The sequence below is a fragment of the Tachyglossus aculeatus genome, chromosome 4, assembly GCF_015852505.1.
Source record: "Tachyglossus aculeatus isolate mTacAcu1 chromosome 4, mTacAcu1.pri, whole genome shotgun sequence".
In the NCBI taxonomy this organism is placed as follows: domain Eukaryota; kingdom Metazoa; phylum Chordata; class Mammalia; order Monotremata; family Tachyglossidae; genus Tachyglossus; species Tachyglossus aculeatus.
Window position 1 is genome coordinate 50,935,169 of NC_052069.1, and position 14,067 is coordinate 50,949,235.

General features: G+C 43.5%; 2 non-coding genes across 2 annotated transcripts; one reads left to right on the plus strand and one right to left on the minus strand.

Annotated features, from left to right (window-relative positions):
- The first annotated feature begins 6,466 nt into the window (after positions 1 to 6,466).
- Positions 6,467 to 6,604, plus strand: LOC119927419. The gene has a single exon (XR_005450425.1). It is a non-coding gene; the product is annotated as a small nucleolar RNA SNORA7 (small nucleolar RNA).
- Positions 6,605 to 12,410: 5,806 nt separating this feature from the next.
- On the minus strand, positions 12,411 to 12,548 carry LOC119927913. Its single transcript, XR_005450878.1, has one exon. It is a non-coding gene; the product is annotated as a small nucleolar RNA SNORA7 (small nucleolar RNA).
- Positions 12,549 to 14,067: the final 1,519 nt, after the last annotated feature.

The following is a 14,067-nucleotide window of genomic DNA, read 5'->3' on the forward strand; positions in this document are numbered from 1 at the left end:
TTTGGCCATTGGGAGAGGTCACCCACTCTCCATTCCAATTATCCTTTACATTAAGAGTAAAAGCAAATCGGCACCTAAACTTGGCCTCACATTGTGAAGTGCAAAGTGAATTAAAAGTAACAACAATAGTAACAATAGTAATAATAGTATTTATTAAGCTCTTACTAAGTGCAGAGCCTCAGAGTAAATGCTGGGAGAGGAGGGAAAAGCAGCATGCCCTCATGGATAGAATGCAGCCCTGGAAGTCAGAAGGACCTGGGTAATAATCCTAGCTCTGCCACTTATCTGCTGTGTGAACTTGGGCAAGTCACTTCACTTCTCTGTGCCTCAGTTACCTCACTTGTAAAATGGGGATTAAGACTATGAGCCCCATGTGGGATAGGGACTCTGTCGAACCCGATTTGCTTGTCTCCGCTTCAGTGCTCCCTTCAAAGCCCTACTGAGAGCTCACCTCCTCCAGGAGGCCTTCCCAGACTGAGCCCCCTTTTTCCTCTCCTCCTCCCCATCCCCCCCAGCCCTGCCCCCTTCCCCCCCGAGCACTTGCATATATTAGTACAGATTTATTTCTGTCTGTTTTTTTAATGATGTGCATATAGCTGTAATTCTATTTATTCTGACGGTTTTGACAGCTGTCTACATGTTCTGTTTTGTTATCTGTCTCCCCCTTCTAGACTGTGAGCCCATTGTTGGGTAGGGACCATCTCTACATGTTGCCAACTCGTACTTCCCAAGCACTTAGTACAGTGCTCTGCACACAGTAAGCACTCAATACATGCGATTGAATGAATGAATGCTTAATACAGTGTCTGGCACATAGTAACAAATACCACAATAATTATTGTTATTATTTGCAGGTGGGAAGTAGCCACAGCCCCCATGCCTTGGGGGAACCTGATTGGGAAAGTCTTCATTTTTTTTCTATAATAATAATAATGATGGCATTTGTTTAGTGCTTACTATGTGTCAAGCACTGTTCTAAGCACTGGGGTGGAATCAAGGTAATCAGGTTGTCCCACGTGGGGCTCACAGTCTTAATCCCCATTTTACAGATGAAGTAACTGAGGCACAGAGAAGTGAAGTGACTTGCCCAAAGTCACACAGCTGATAAGTGGCAGAGTTGGGAGTATACATACTTTGAACTCATCCAGCCCTTCCTCATCCTCGTCCCAACCCTCCCAATGCTCCTGTAAAATTATGTCTTCCCTACTCCCTTGCCCCCACAAGCACCACAGCAGTTATTCCAAGCCCCAGGATTTACTGTCCACAATTGTTCCCTTGCTCTCAGCCTCCGTGTCTCCCTGCTCTGACACCTCAACTGTGCTGTGTGTTTCCTTTCCCCTTAAACTTGTCCCTTCCCTACCTCGAGGTTTCCTTGTAGCCCATGCGATCCAAAAATCCAAAGCTGCAGCGTGGAAGCCTAGATGGACTTACCTGGGAGGGAGGTGGTGGTCCTTACCATGCACCAGGGCACTGAGATGGGGATGACTAGGATATGAGGAGAAAAGGTGGAGCCAATCCGGATTTGGGGCAGCACTGTGGAAGGGAAAAAGGGTGCAGGGACAAAGAAAATGCTCCAGTAGTTCACCTGGGATGCAGGTAGAAGCAACAAGCTGATATTTTTTTTAATGGCATTTATTAAGCGCTTACTATGTGCAAAGCACTGTTCTAAGCACTAGGCTGGTTACAAGGTGATCAAGTTGTCCCACATGGGACTCACAGTCTTAGTCCCCATTTTACAGATGAGGTAACTGAGTCACAGAGAAGTTAAGTGACTTGCCCAAAGTCACACAGCTGGCAATTGGCGGAGCCGGGGTTTGAACCCATGACCTCTGACTCCAAAGCCCATGCTCTTTTCCACTGAGCCATGCTGCTTCTCTTATATCTATTGATATCTATTGATATCAATAGATATCAATATCTATTGATATCTATTGATATCAATATTGATATTAATATTATATCTATTGTTCTTGCTGACCACCGCTAGAGAATAAGGATTAGTAATTGCCAAGAACTAATCTGAGAAGCAGCGTGGCTCAGTGGAAAGAGCCCGGGCTTGGGAGTCAGAGGTCATGGGTTCTAATCCCGACTCCACCACATGTCTGTTGTGTGACCTTGGGCAAGTCACTTAACTTCTCTAAGCCTCATCTCTCTCATCTGTAAAATGGGGATTAAGACTGCGAGTCCTACGTAGGATGACCTCATCACCTTGTATCTTTCCCAGCACTTAGAACACTGCTTGGCACATAGTAAGTGCTTAATGAATGCTATCATTATTATTATTATTATTATTATTATTATTATTATTATTATTATTATTATCCAAGGATTGAGGAAGATTCAAGATAATCAGCTCAGATAACAATCTCTGCTCTATTCATTCAATCATATTTATTAAGTGTTTACTTTGTGCAGAGCACTGTACTAAGCACTTGTACGTGCACTGCCCTACAGTATAAGAGGAGGGGAGAGAACAATCAGTGAATCGAATCTTTCTATTGTACCTTCCCAAGTCCTTAGTACAGTGCTCTGCACATGGTAAGCGCTTAATAAATATGATTGAATGAATGAATAAATCATTGCATCAGTGGTATTTATTGGACATTTACTCCATGCAGAGCCCTGTAGTAAGTATCTGATAGAACAGAATAAGCAGACAAGCTCCCTGCCCATAGTGAGAACAGGTATTTAATCCCCTTTCAGAGTTGAAAAAACTGAAGGGGTCTGCATGGGGCTGTGACTTGCATGAGAGATATTTGGTTGGATTACAAATTTGTCTGGGCATCCTATCAAATCTACCAATCCTTAGTAGAAAGGGTTGAACTATAGTCCAAAATGTCACTGCCTCCCCCAGCCAGTCGGTCAGTCAGTTATTCAATTGTATTTACTGAGCACCTACTGTGTGCCGAGCATTTTCTTAAGCACTTGGCAGAGTACAGTATAACAGTATAACAGATATATTCCCTGTCCACAATGAGCTTACAGTCTAGAGGCCCAGCTTAGAGTCATATGACACTCTCTGACACCATTCATTCATTCATTCATTCACTCATTCAATCGTATTTATTGAGTGCTTACTGTGTGCAGAGCACTGTACTAAGGGTGCACACCCCTTTCCTCCTCAAATCTGTGTAGATGCAATGGAAATGGGGTAGTGGCAGCAGCATTCCTCCCCCACATTCCCAGCCCAGTGGTTATTTTTGTTAATGAAAAGAAAAAAGAACCCCAAAACCTCTCATTTTGTCTCCTCTGTCCATCTCAGGGCCAGGGCCAGAGGGGCCAGTCAATCAATTAATCAATTGTATTTATTGAGCTCTTACTGTGTGCAGAGCACTGTGTTAAGTGCTTGGGACAGTACAATATAATAGGCACAACACAACAAGCTTTCAGTCCAGAGGGGGAGACAGACACTAATATTAATAATTTGATAAATTACAGATATGTACATAAGTGCTGTGGGCCTCAGAGTGGAGATGAATGAAGAGAGCAAGACAGAGTGACGTAGAAGGGAGTGGAAGAAAAGGAAAGGTGGGGTTCATTCATACATTCAATTGTATTTATTGAGCACTTACTGTGTGCAGAGCACTGTACTAAGCGCTTGGGAAGTACAAGTTGGGGTTAGTCAGGGTAGACCTCTGGGAGGAGATAGGACTTCAGTAAGGCTTTGAAGAGGGAGGATTTGAGGAGGGAGGGCCCTCCAGGCCGGAGGCAAGGTGTGAGTGAGAGGTCGGTGGTGAGACGGACGAGATCAAGGTACCATGAGCAGGTTGGCATTACAGGAGCAAAGTCTGTGGCCTGTAATGTTGAAGGAGAGAAGTAAGGTGAGGTGGGAGAGGTGAGGTGATTGAGTTCTTTAAAGCCGACGGTGAGGAGTATCTGTTCGATGTGGAGACGGGCCTGGGCTGGTGAGAAGCCACAGTTGTTTGCCTGCTTTTCCTGCTCTGGCCACTGCTACAGGGCCCCGTCCGATAAGTAGGCAGACATAAACCCTCCTGAGGGGCTGGGACAGAGCACCTTCCATTGTGTCGCCTTCCAGCTTCGATGGAAGGTTGAAGATCTTCCGGAATCCTTCTGCCCCTCCAGAGATAGGGCTGACAATTGGGGAGATGGGAAGCCCCCTGCCCCTGCTCCAACGGTGGAAGCCACATATGTATCTCCTTCACCCACACAGTACCTTCTGTCTTCTCCCTGTCCTTGGGTGGGATGGTAACCCCGGAGACCAGTGATAAGGAGGGAAAACTGGGACAGAGTCACGGAATCGATTTTGCAGAGAAGGCACACGTGTCCCCAGCAGACTGATTGTCCCCAAGTGCACGCCCCCTCCCTGATCCACGAGCCCGTGTTCAGCTTGAGTCCCTTCCTCCTACAAAGCGTTAGGGAAAGTTACACTTCCCTCTGGGCCCTTGTTGCCCATAAATGGAGATTGCGTGACTTAGTAATTCATTCTCCGTATTTATTGAGTCCTTACTGTGTGCAGAACACTGTACTAAGTGCTTGGGAGAGTGCAATGCAACAATGAACAGACACATCCCCTGCCCACGACAAGCCTACGGTCTAGTAATTGACACTCTGAAGATGATCTATCAGTAGCCATTATAAACCGCCGGTTTATCGTATCGTCCTGAAGGATTTCATCCGAGGAACAGGTAGTAGTACACAATATGCCAGTAAATCGTGGAACCAACTGAAACACTGAGAAGTTTGAATGATTTGCCCAAAGTCACACAGCAGGCTAGCGGCGGAGCTGGGATTAGAACCCAGGTCCCCTTAAATCCAACCTACTGCTCTCACAATCTCTTTATTCACTTTCTGACTGACGTGAAAAACAAGGTAAGGGAAATAGATCTCCAGAGGTTAGACCACAGGGTTCATGGTGATACAAAATGGAGGTCTACAAAAACCTACATTGGTACAAGGAGATTGAGATTAAAAAATTCACATATGGTAAAGACCATAATTATTATTAAAATGCCAAGGCTGGAAAAGATGCTTACTGCCCCCATAATAACTTTTACTCAACATTAAGTATCTCTATTCTTCTGTCTCATCATCATTGGTATTGACTGAGTGCTTACTAGTGGAGAGCACTGTACTAAGTGCTTGAGAGAGTGCAATACAACAAAGCAGGCAGATACTTTCCCTGCCCACGATGAGTTTATGGTCTTGAGTAGGCGAGAAGCAGTGTGGCTCAGTAGAAAGAACATGGGCTTTGGAGTCAGAGGTCATGGGTTCAAGTCCTGGCTCTGCTACTTGTAAGCTGTGTGGCTTCAGGCAAGTCACTTAACTTCTCTGTGCCTCAGTTACCTCATCTGTAAAATGGGGATTAAGACTGAGCCCCACGTGGGACAACCTAATCACCTTGTAATCTCCCCAGCACTTAGAACAGTGTTTTGCACTTAGTCAGTGCTTAATAAATGCCATCATCATTATTATTATTAAGTATAAACAAATTTATTATTATTATTTTATTATTATATAATAATTATTGTAATTATTATAATAATAATTGTGGTATTTCTTAAGCTCTCACTATGTGCCATACACTGTACTAAGCACTGGAGTAGACACAAGCAAATCAGGTTGGATACAGACCCTGCCCCATGTGGGTTCACAGTCTCAATTTTTATTTTACAAATGAGGTAACTGAGTCCCAGAGAAAGTGATTTGCCCAAGGTCAGAGACCAGACAAGTGGCAGATCAGGATTAGAACCCATGACCTTCTGGTTCCCAGACCCATGCTCTATCCACTACACCATGCTGCTTCAATTTATAATATTCCACACTACCATAGCACCAATACAGAGTACAGATGGAATCATATTTTTTACAGACAAAAGACAGAGTTTTTCACAGATGCAAGAACACTGCACTTGATCTTCCAAATATGCCTTCCACTATTGAGAAAAAGGTCCTTCAAAGCAAAGAAAACCAGTCAGAATGAGAGGGCATGATCTCAGCCCTATCTTTGAACCAATCAACCAGTCTATCACTAATATGTAATGGGTGTTTATTGTGTACTGAACATCACTGATATGTACTGGGTGTTTATTGTGTACTGAACCCTGTCCACAGGAATGTACAGTCTAGAGGGGGAGACAGGCTTATGCCACTACTAGTGGGGCTTTGGAGTCAGAGGTCATGGGTTCAAATCCCGGCTACACCAACTGTCAGCTGTGTGACTTTGGGCAAGTCTCTTCAATTCTCTGGGCCTCAGTTACCTCATCTGTAAAATGGGGTTAAAACTGTGAGCCTCCTGTGGGACAACCTGATCACCTTGTAACCTCCCCAGAACTTAGAACAGTGCTTTGCACATAGTAAGTGCTTAACATATACTATTATTATTATTATTATTATTATTATTATTGTTATATCACATACTCTCCCCCTCTAGTCTATAAGCTCGTTATGGACAGGGAATGTGATTCTGCTAATTCTGTTGCATTGTACTCTCCCAAGCACTTAGTATCACCTCTCAGGGTCGCACCTGGAGAGTTTCCATTACTCTGCCAGTCTCGGCTAATGGGGGGAGAGCCTAGAAAAGGCCTACCCATTCCATTCCTAGCTCGGGCAGTGACTAGTGAGTGGAAGGCCATCTGCTACAAGTCTAAACTCGCCTGTGCTGGGCAGCAGCATCATGAGAGAGAGTCAATCAATCAATCAATCAATCAATCGTATTTATTGAGCACTTACTGTGTGCAGAGCACTGTACTAAGTGCTTGGGAAGTACAAGTTGGCAACATATAGAGACAGTCCCTACCCAACAGTGGGCTCACAGTCTAAAAGGTGGGCTCACAGTCTAAAAGGGTGGAGGGTGGAGACTGAAGTTTACTGTGTAGGAGGAGGTAATGGTAAACCAATTCCTTATTTTTACCAAGATAGCTCTATGTAGACACTTCCAGAATGATTGCAGATGGAGAGCGAGGCATTCCGAGAGAGATTTATCAGTGGTGTCGCTATGGGTCACAAATGACTCGACGGCATAAGACAAGACAAGCACTTAGTATGGTACTCTGCATAAAGTGAGCACTCAATAAATACCACCGATTGATTGACAATTCTCCTGTTCAGGCTACGGAAAAAATAATCAAAGCTCCTCATGGGGAACTGTGCCTACCTGGGTTACTGCCCTCTGAATCCCTCAGATCCCATGACACCTCCCTCCAAGGGACAGAGAAGATCCTGGGAGGGGCTAATTAGGTGGAGGGGTAATTGCCTATATTTTTTCTCTGAAGTTGACCAAGGAGTGGATTGCAGGGGCGGTTGGATAAGCCGTGAAACCCTGAACATAGTATTATGCACACAGGGGTCACTCAAGAAAGGTTTGATTATGAAAATCCCCCGCCCCCCACACCCAGAGAAGGGATATAAAATTCATTGTGAAATCGAAAAAAAAGGAAAGAAATGTTGGCATCCAATTAGTGGCTCCTAGAATACCCTCTGTTTAATTCCGCTGGCAAACCAACAGTTGGTTCATTTGTGGAACTTGCCAGTGGGACAGGTGCTGACATTTTCCAGGAGGGAAAGAAAGGGATGGTCATGCCAACCAGAAATAGCTTCTCTTCTTTCATTTGTTATAAGCAGTATCAGCTTTGTCGTGATATGAAGATTTGGTTTCCCATCACCCAGAAAGCTTCACAATATTCTAGAATTCATCCGTAAATAACAGTAAACTTCACTTTAAGACATTTGCCGTGTGCCTTCCCTGAGTTCCCTTCTGGTACTGTCATATTTTATACTTCAACACTGACCTTGATTGCAATTGTTCCCTTTCCTCTCTCTTTATCTCTTGAGATCTGTGAAAAGGATTGGGTCTGAGGGCTTAAGTGTTGTGTTCTCAAGTGAAAAGTGGGTTTAGTTCATTTGAGGGCATTCACAGTCTGTCTGCAAATCCAGCTAGAGGTGCCATTCTTTTTCTGCTGCCCAGGCTCACAGAGAATGACTCAAGTTCTGGCAAATTGTGAGTACCCAGGCCAGTTAAACTACTTAGAGGAAACGTGAATAAAGTACTAAATGGCCTTTACCTCCATTTGTCTGAGAAGCAGCAAGACTTAATGGAGAGGCCACAAGACTGGAAATCAGGAGACCTGGGTTCCAACCCTGAATCTACCTTTTACTTGCTGTGTGACCCTGTAAAAGACACTAAACGTCTCTGTGCCTCCATTTCCTCAACTGCTAAATGAGAGTTCATTATGTATTCTCCCTCTCATTTTGATTGAGAATTCCATGTGGGAGAGGGATTGGGTCTGACCTGATTATTTTGTAACTACTCCAGCTTATTAGTGCAGTGCCTGGAACATAACAAGCACTGAAGAAATACCACAATCATTTGTTTATTATTATCTTCCAGCCATTAACTTTGATATTCTCCTTCTGCCTTGTCTTCATTTTACTGATGAAAAAGCCCACACACTTTCCCTGTCTTTTCTCCTTAGGGCATCAGCCATGATGAAGGTGGAGCTACTGATGTGTATGGTATAGTCCTCCTGTTGAAAAAAAAAATATTGTGGGTTTTATTTTTAGTGGTGGTTTTTTTAGTGCTTACTATGTTCCAAGCACTCAGGTACATACTAGATAATCACCTCAGGCTCAGTCCTTGTCTCAGATGAGGATCCCAGTCTAAGTATGAATGAATGAATAAATGAGTAGGAGGGAAAACAGGGATTGAATCCCCAGTATACAGGTGAGGAAACTGAGGCACAGAGGTTTTTTTATTGGTATTTCATTCAATCATATTTATTCATTCAATCATATTTATTGAGCACTGAAAGCCTGCAGAGAACAGTGCTAAGCACTTAGGAGAGTACAACAATAACCAGACACATTCCCTTCCCATAATGAGCTTAATAATAATGAATAATAACTACGGTATTTGTTAAACACTTACTATTTGCCAGGCTCTGTTCTAAGTGCTGGGGTGGATACGAGCAAATTGGGGTGGACACAGTCCCATTCCCATATTGGGCTCACAATTTCAATCCCCATTTTACAGATCAGATAGCTGAAGCACAGAGAAGTAAAGTGAAGTACCCAAGGACACACAGCAGGCAAGTGGGGAAGCCAGGATTACAACAGGTGACCTTCTGACTCCCAGGTGTGTGTTCTATCCATTATGTCATGCTGCTTCCAGTCTAGAGGAGGGGAGACTGACATAAATATAAATAAGTAAGTTACAGATATGTACATGAATGCTGTGAGGCTGGGAACAGGGGAGAACAAAGGGAGCAAGTCAGGGTGACACAGAAAGGCATGGGAGATGAGGAAGTGTGATGCTCAGTCAGGGAAGGCCTCTTGGGAGAGATGTGCCTTCAATAAGGATTTGAAGGAAGGGAGAGTAATTGTCTGTCAGATTTGAGGAGGGAGGGCATTCCAGGACAGAGGCAGGACATGGGCAAGGAGTTGGTGGTGAGAGAGGTGAGATTGAGACACAGTGAGAAGGTTAGCATTAGAGAAGTGAAGTGTTTGGACTAGGTTGTAGTAGGAGAGCTGTGAGGTGAGGTAGGAGGGGACAAGGTGATGGAATGCTTGAAAGCCAATAGTGAGGCATTTTTGTTTGCTTCCCAGGAGGAGGGCCAACCACTGGAGTTTTTTGAGGAGTGGGGTGACATGTCCTGAACATTTTTGTAAAAATATGATCCTGGCAGCAGAGTGAAGTGTGGACTGGGTGGGGAAAGATGGGAGGCTGAGAGGTCAGCAAGGGGGCTGATGCAATTATCCAGGTGGGATAGGATGAGTGATTGTATTAACATGGTAGCAGCTGGGATGGAGAGGAAAGGGCAGATTTTAGTGATGCTGTGAAGGGGGGAGCAACAGGATTTAGTGATGGATTAAATATGTGGGTTGAATGAGAGAGAGGAATCAAGAACAGCACCAAGTTTATGGGCTTCTGAGACAGAAAGGATGATGGTACCATCTACAGTGATGGGAAAGTTAGAGGGAGGACAGGGTTTAGGTGAGATGATAAGGAGTTCCTTTTTGGACATGTTAGGCTTGAGGTGATGGGAGGACAGCCAAGCATATGTATGTTTGTAAGTATTTATTACTCTGTTTATTTATTTATTTTATTTGCACATATTTATTCTATTTATTTTATTTTGTTAATATGTTTTGTTTTGTTGTCTGTCTCCCCCTTCTAGACTGTGAGCCCGCTGTTGGGTAGGGACCGTCTCTATGTGTTGCCAACTTGTACCTCCCAAGCGCTTAGTACAGTGCTCTGCACACAGTAAGCGCTCAATAAATACGATTGAATGAATGAATAAATGAAAGTAGAGGTGTCTTGATGGCAAAGAGGAAATGTGAGATGACAGAGAGGGAGAGAGATCAGAGCTGGAGAAATAAATTTGGGTATCATCTACATAGAGGTGGTAGTCAAAACCATGAGAGTGAATGAGTTGTGGGTGTAGATGGAGTATAGAAGGGGATCTAGAACTGAACCTTAAAGGATTCCCCCCAACAGTTAAGGGGTGGGAGGCGGAGGAGGAGCCCATGAAGGAGAATGAGAATGAATGGCCAGAGAGATAAGAAGAGAACCAGGAGTGGGCAGAGTCAGTGAAGCCAAGGTTGGATAACATATCCAGGAGAAGGGGGTGGACAACAGTGTCAAAGACAGCTGAGAGGTCAAGGAAGATTAGGATGATGTTATTAGTTAAGTGCTTACCATCTTCCAGGCATTGTACTAAGCACTGGGGTAGATACAAGCTAATCAAGTTGGACACTGGCCATGTCATACACAGGGCTCTTAGTTTAAATTCCCACTTTACAGATGAGGTAACTGAGACACAGAGAAGTTAAGTGATTTGCCCAAGGTCATACAATAGGAAAATGGCAGAGCCAGGGGTTAGAACCTAGGTCCTCTAACTCCAAAGCCCATAGTCTTTCCATTAGGCTAGGCTACTTCTCAGGCAAATAGACATAATGTCCATTTAGGTAGGTGGTAGATCAATGATCTAATGCATCTGGCAGATTGGGAAAGTCTAAGATTCAATTGACTGTGATTGTGAAGTCCTCACCTGCAAGCCTCTCATAGGGAATCTGGTCACACCTTGCTCTTAAACCCTGGTAGTTCACTTCATTCAGTCATTCATTCATATTCATTGAGCTCTTACTGTGTGCAGATCACTATACTAAGAGCTTTGGAGAGTACAATACAAAAAAAAGCAGACACATTCCCTGCCCAAAATGAGCTTTGCAGTCTAGGAGGGGGAAGGGAGACATCGATATAAATAAATAAATTACAGATCTGTACATAAGTGCTTTGGGGCTGTGAGGGGGAAGAACAAAGGGAGGAGTCAGGGCGATGCAGAAGGGAGTGGGAAAATTGTTCTCAGTATTCTTGGTTAGCTCCTAAACAACCTTTAATTTCACCCTTGGTTCCTTAGGAGAAGTTTTTAAAAGGAATGACTACTTGGGATCAACAGGCTGCTACCAATTCTATCTGTGTCATTCTCCATGCATACCATCTCTACTGGCCTGGTAAGAATCAAAGCTTTTCTTATGTAGAATTCAGGACAAGGTCAAAGATAAAGGCTTCTCCAGTCCTGTTCCCATTCTCTTTCTTCCCTCACCCAATACCGTTAGCATTAGCTGATGGAAAAAAGTGTACCTTTCAACTACATTGGACATACAGTTATTTTAGTTGGAAAACTACTCTAACTCAACTTTGTGGGGAATATTTCACTTTTCAGGTGTTTATTATCTAAGATTAGACCGTCTTTCATTGAATGACAGAACACGGATGTGGCATGAATGCACTGAGCACTAGGTGCTGCTGGACTATGATAGGAATTGCTTTTTTGTTCTGAAAATAAAAATCGAGTCCCCATTGACCATTTACTTAAGGTGAAAACAGAACATTATTTTGCCTTTTTCAGAGAAAACCAACAAACTGTGCACGTGTTTATAGAATAGATGATTACTATGAAATACCTTATTAGTGGGGATGATTCTGAATCAACAGAGTGAAGGGGTAAAATGTGGTACATCAGTTGTGTGAGTGGTTCCATCTTACTTGCATTGAAGGTGTTTTTGTATTTATTTTTGATGCTATTTGTTAATGGATTATACTGTGCCTGGAACTGTACTAAGCACTGGAGTAGATACAAGCTAATCCAATTGGACACTTTCCATGTCTCACATGGAACTCACAATCTTATTCCCCATTTTACAGATGAAGTGATTGAGATATCTTGTCTTGTCTTACGTTGTTGAGTCATCTCCAACCCATAGCAACGCCATGGACACATCTCTCCCAGAACACCCTGCTCTCCACCTGCAATCGTTCTGGTAGTGGATCCACAGAGTTTTCTTGGTAAAAATATGAAAGTGTTTACCATTTCCTCCTTCCATTGTGTAAACTCAAGTCTCTGCCCTCAACTCTCTCCCAGGCTGCTCCTGCCCATCGCAGGTGCGTTTTGACTTGTAGCAGATTGCCTTCCACTCACTAGCCACTGGCCAAGCTAAGAATGGAGTGGATATACCTCTGCTTGACTCTCCCTCCCGCAGTCGAGATTGGTAGAGTACTGGAAACTCTCCAGGTGCGACTTTGAGAGGGGAATTGAGGTGTAGAGAAGTTAAATGACTTGCCCAAGGTCCCACAGCAGATAAGTGGCAGAACCAGGATTAGAACCCAGGTTCTTCTGGCAATCCGCTAGGCCGTACTGCTTCTCTTCCACAGAATGCTCCGTACGCTAATGCGGAGCGTTGTGTTCACATGTGGTTCTGATCTCTCTCAACTTCTGGCTGAAATATAGCGATCTTTTAGCTTGCCTGACCAATTCTAGGTCACCAAACCAGCAAATTTACTTTAGACTCTAACAAGGTCACAATAAACACTTCATCAGAATAATAGCGGTCACAATTGCATCATCCTCTCTGGCTACACATCCCTCCGTAGGTGAGACCGAGTGCATTTTGGGCTCAGGACATATCCGAGGGGCTAATTTGATGTGATTCATTAGCATGAGTGATGCAACTTAAGTCAAACAGCCCCATTATGTCACTACACAGATGAAATCACTTTCTCTTGCACCTTGATCCCAAGGATAGCATTAGGTTTGAGAGTATCTGTCATGGCAAAGCCATTCTGGAAGTTATTTAAGCAGAAAATCATCATGCAAAGCTGTGTTCAAATAGTTTCCAGAGAGGAGCTTTGGGCTGCATACTGCTTACGAACATACCTTTCAAAAAATGAAGGAGAAAATCCTTATCAAACCACATATAAAACGTTTCCTTCTGCCAGGCCCAGCGGGCTGAGAATTGGAATCAAAATTCATGTCAATCTTACTTTCCCCAAGATGAAACAGACTCCAAGTGGTTCCTATCAGACACTAGAAGGTGCTTGCACCTCTCAAACAGAAAGATAATAGCGGTATTTGGGGCTGATGTTGCACTCTTAAACTGGCACGTCAGTCCCACAAGCAATTATAAACTGGTTCCAGCAGGTACCGGTGGTGATAGACTTCATTTCAGCTGAAGGTAACTGTATCTTGTGACATATCTTAAATCATGAGGCAGGCTTATGTCCTATCACTTTTTCTGCTCCAGGAGAGCCCTCCTGCTACAATCAAGATACAAAAGACCATCAGTTCAGAAATGTGTGTGATTTTTCTCTCGGTAGATGTTGTGAAATGTTTCTCCTGGTATATAAGATAAGTTACTATTTAGGCTAAACCGGCGTTTTTCTCATTTAAGTGATTCGATTACTTTAACCCTCGCTTCTCCCATTGGCGCTTACATAGTGAATTGAGTATTTTTTTTAACTGGACTGTCGTTTTACATACTAAGTGATTTTATTGCTGTTGTTGCTGTGGAAATGTGGGTAGGCTGGGGAAGGGGAACTCACCTGTTATCACACAATATGCAATGTCCCAAATAATAGTTTTAAAGCAAGGAAGACATTGGTCTTTTTGAAATGGTATTTATTAAGCATTTACTATGTGCCAAGCACTGTTCTAAGCTTTGGGGTAGATACAAGGTAATCAGGTTGTCCCACATGGGGCTCACAGTCTTAATCCCCATTTTACAGATGAGGTAACAGTCACAGAGAAATTAAGTGACTTGCCCAAAGTCACA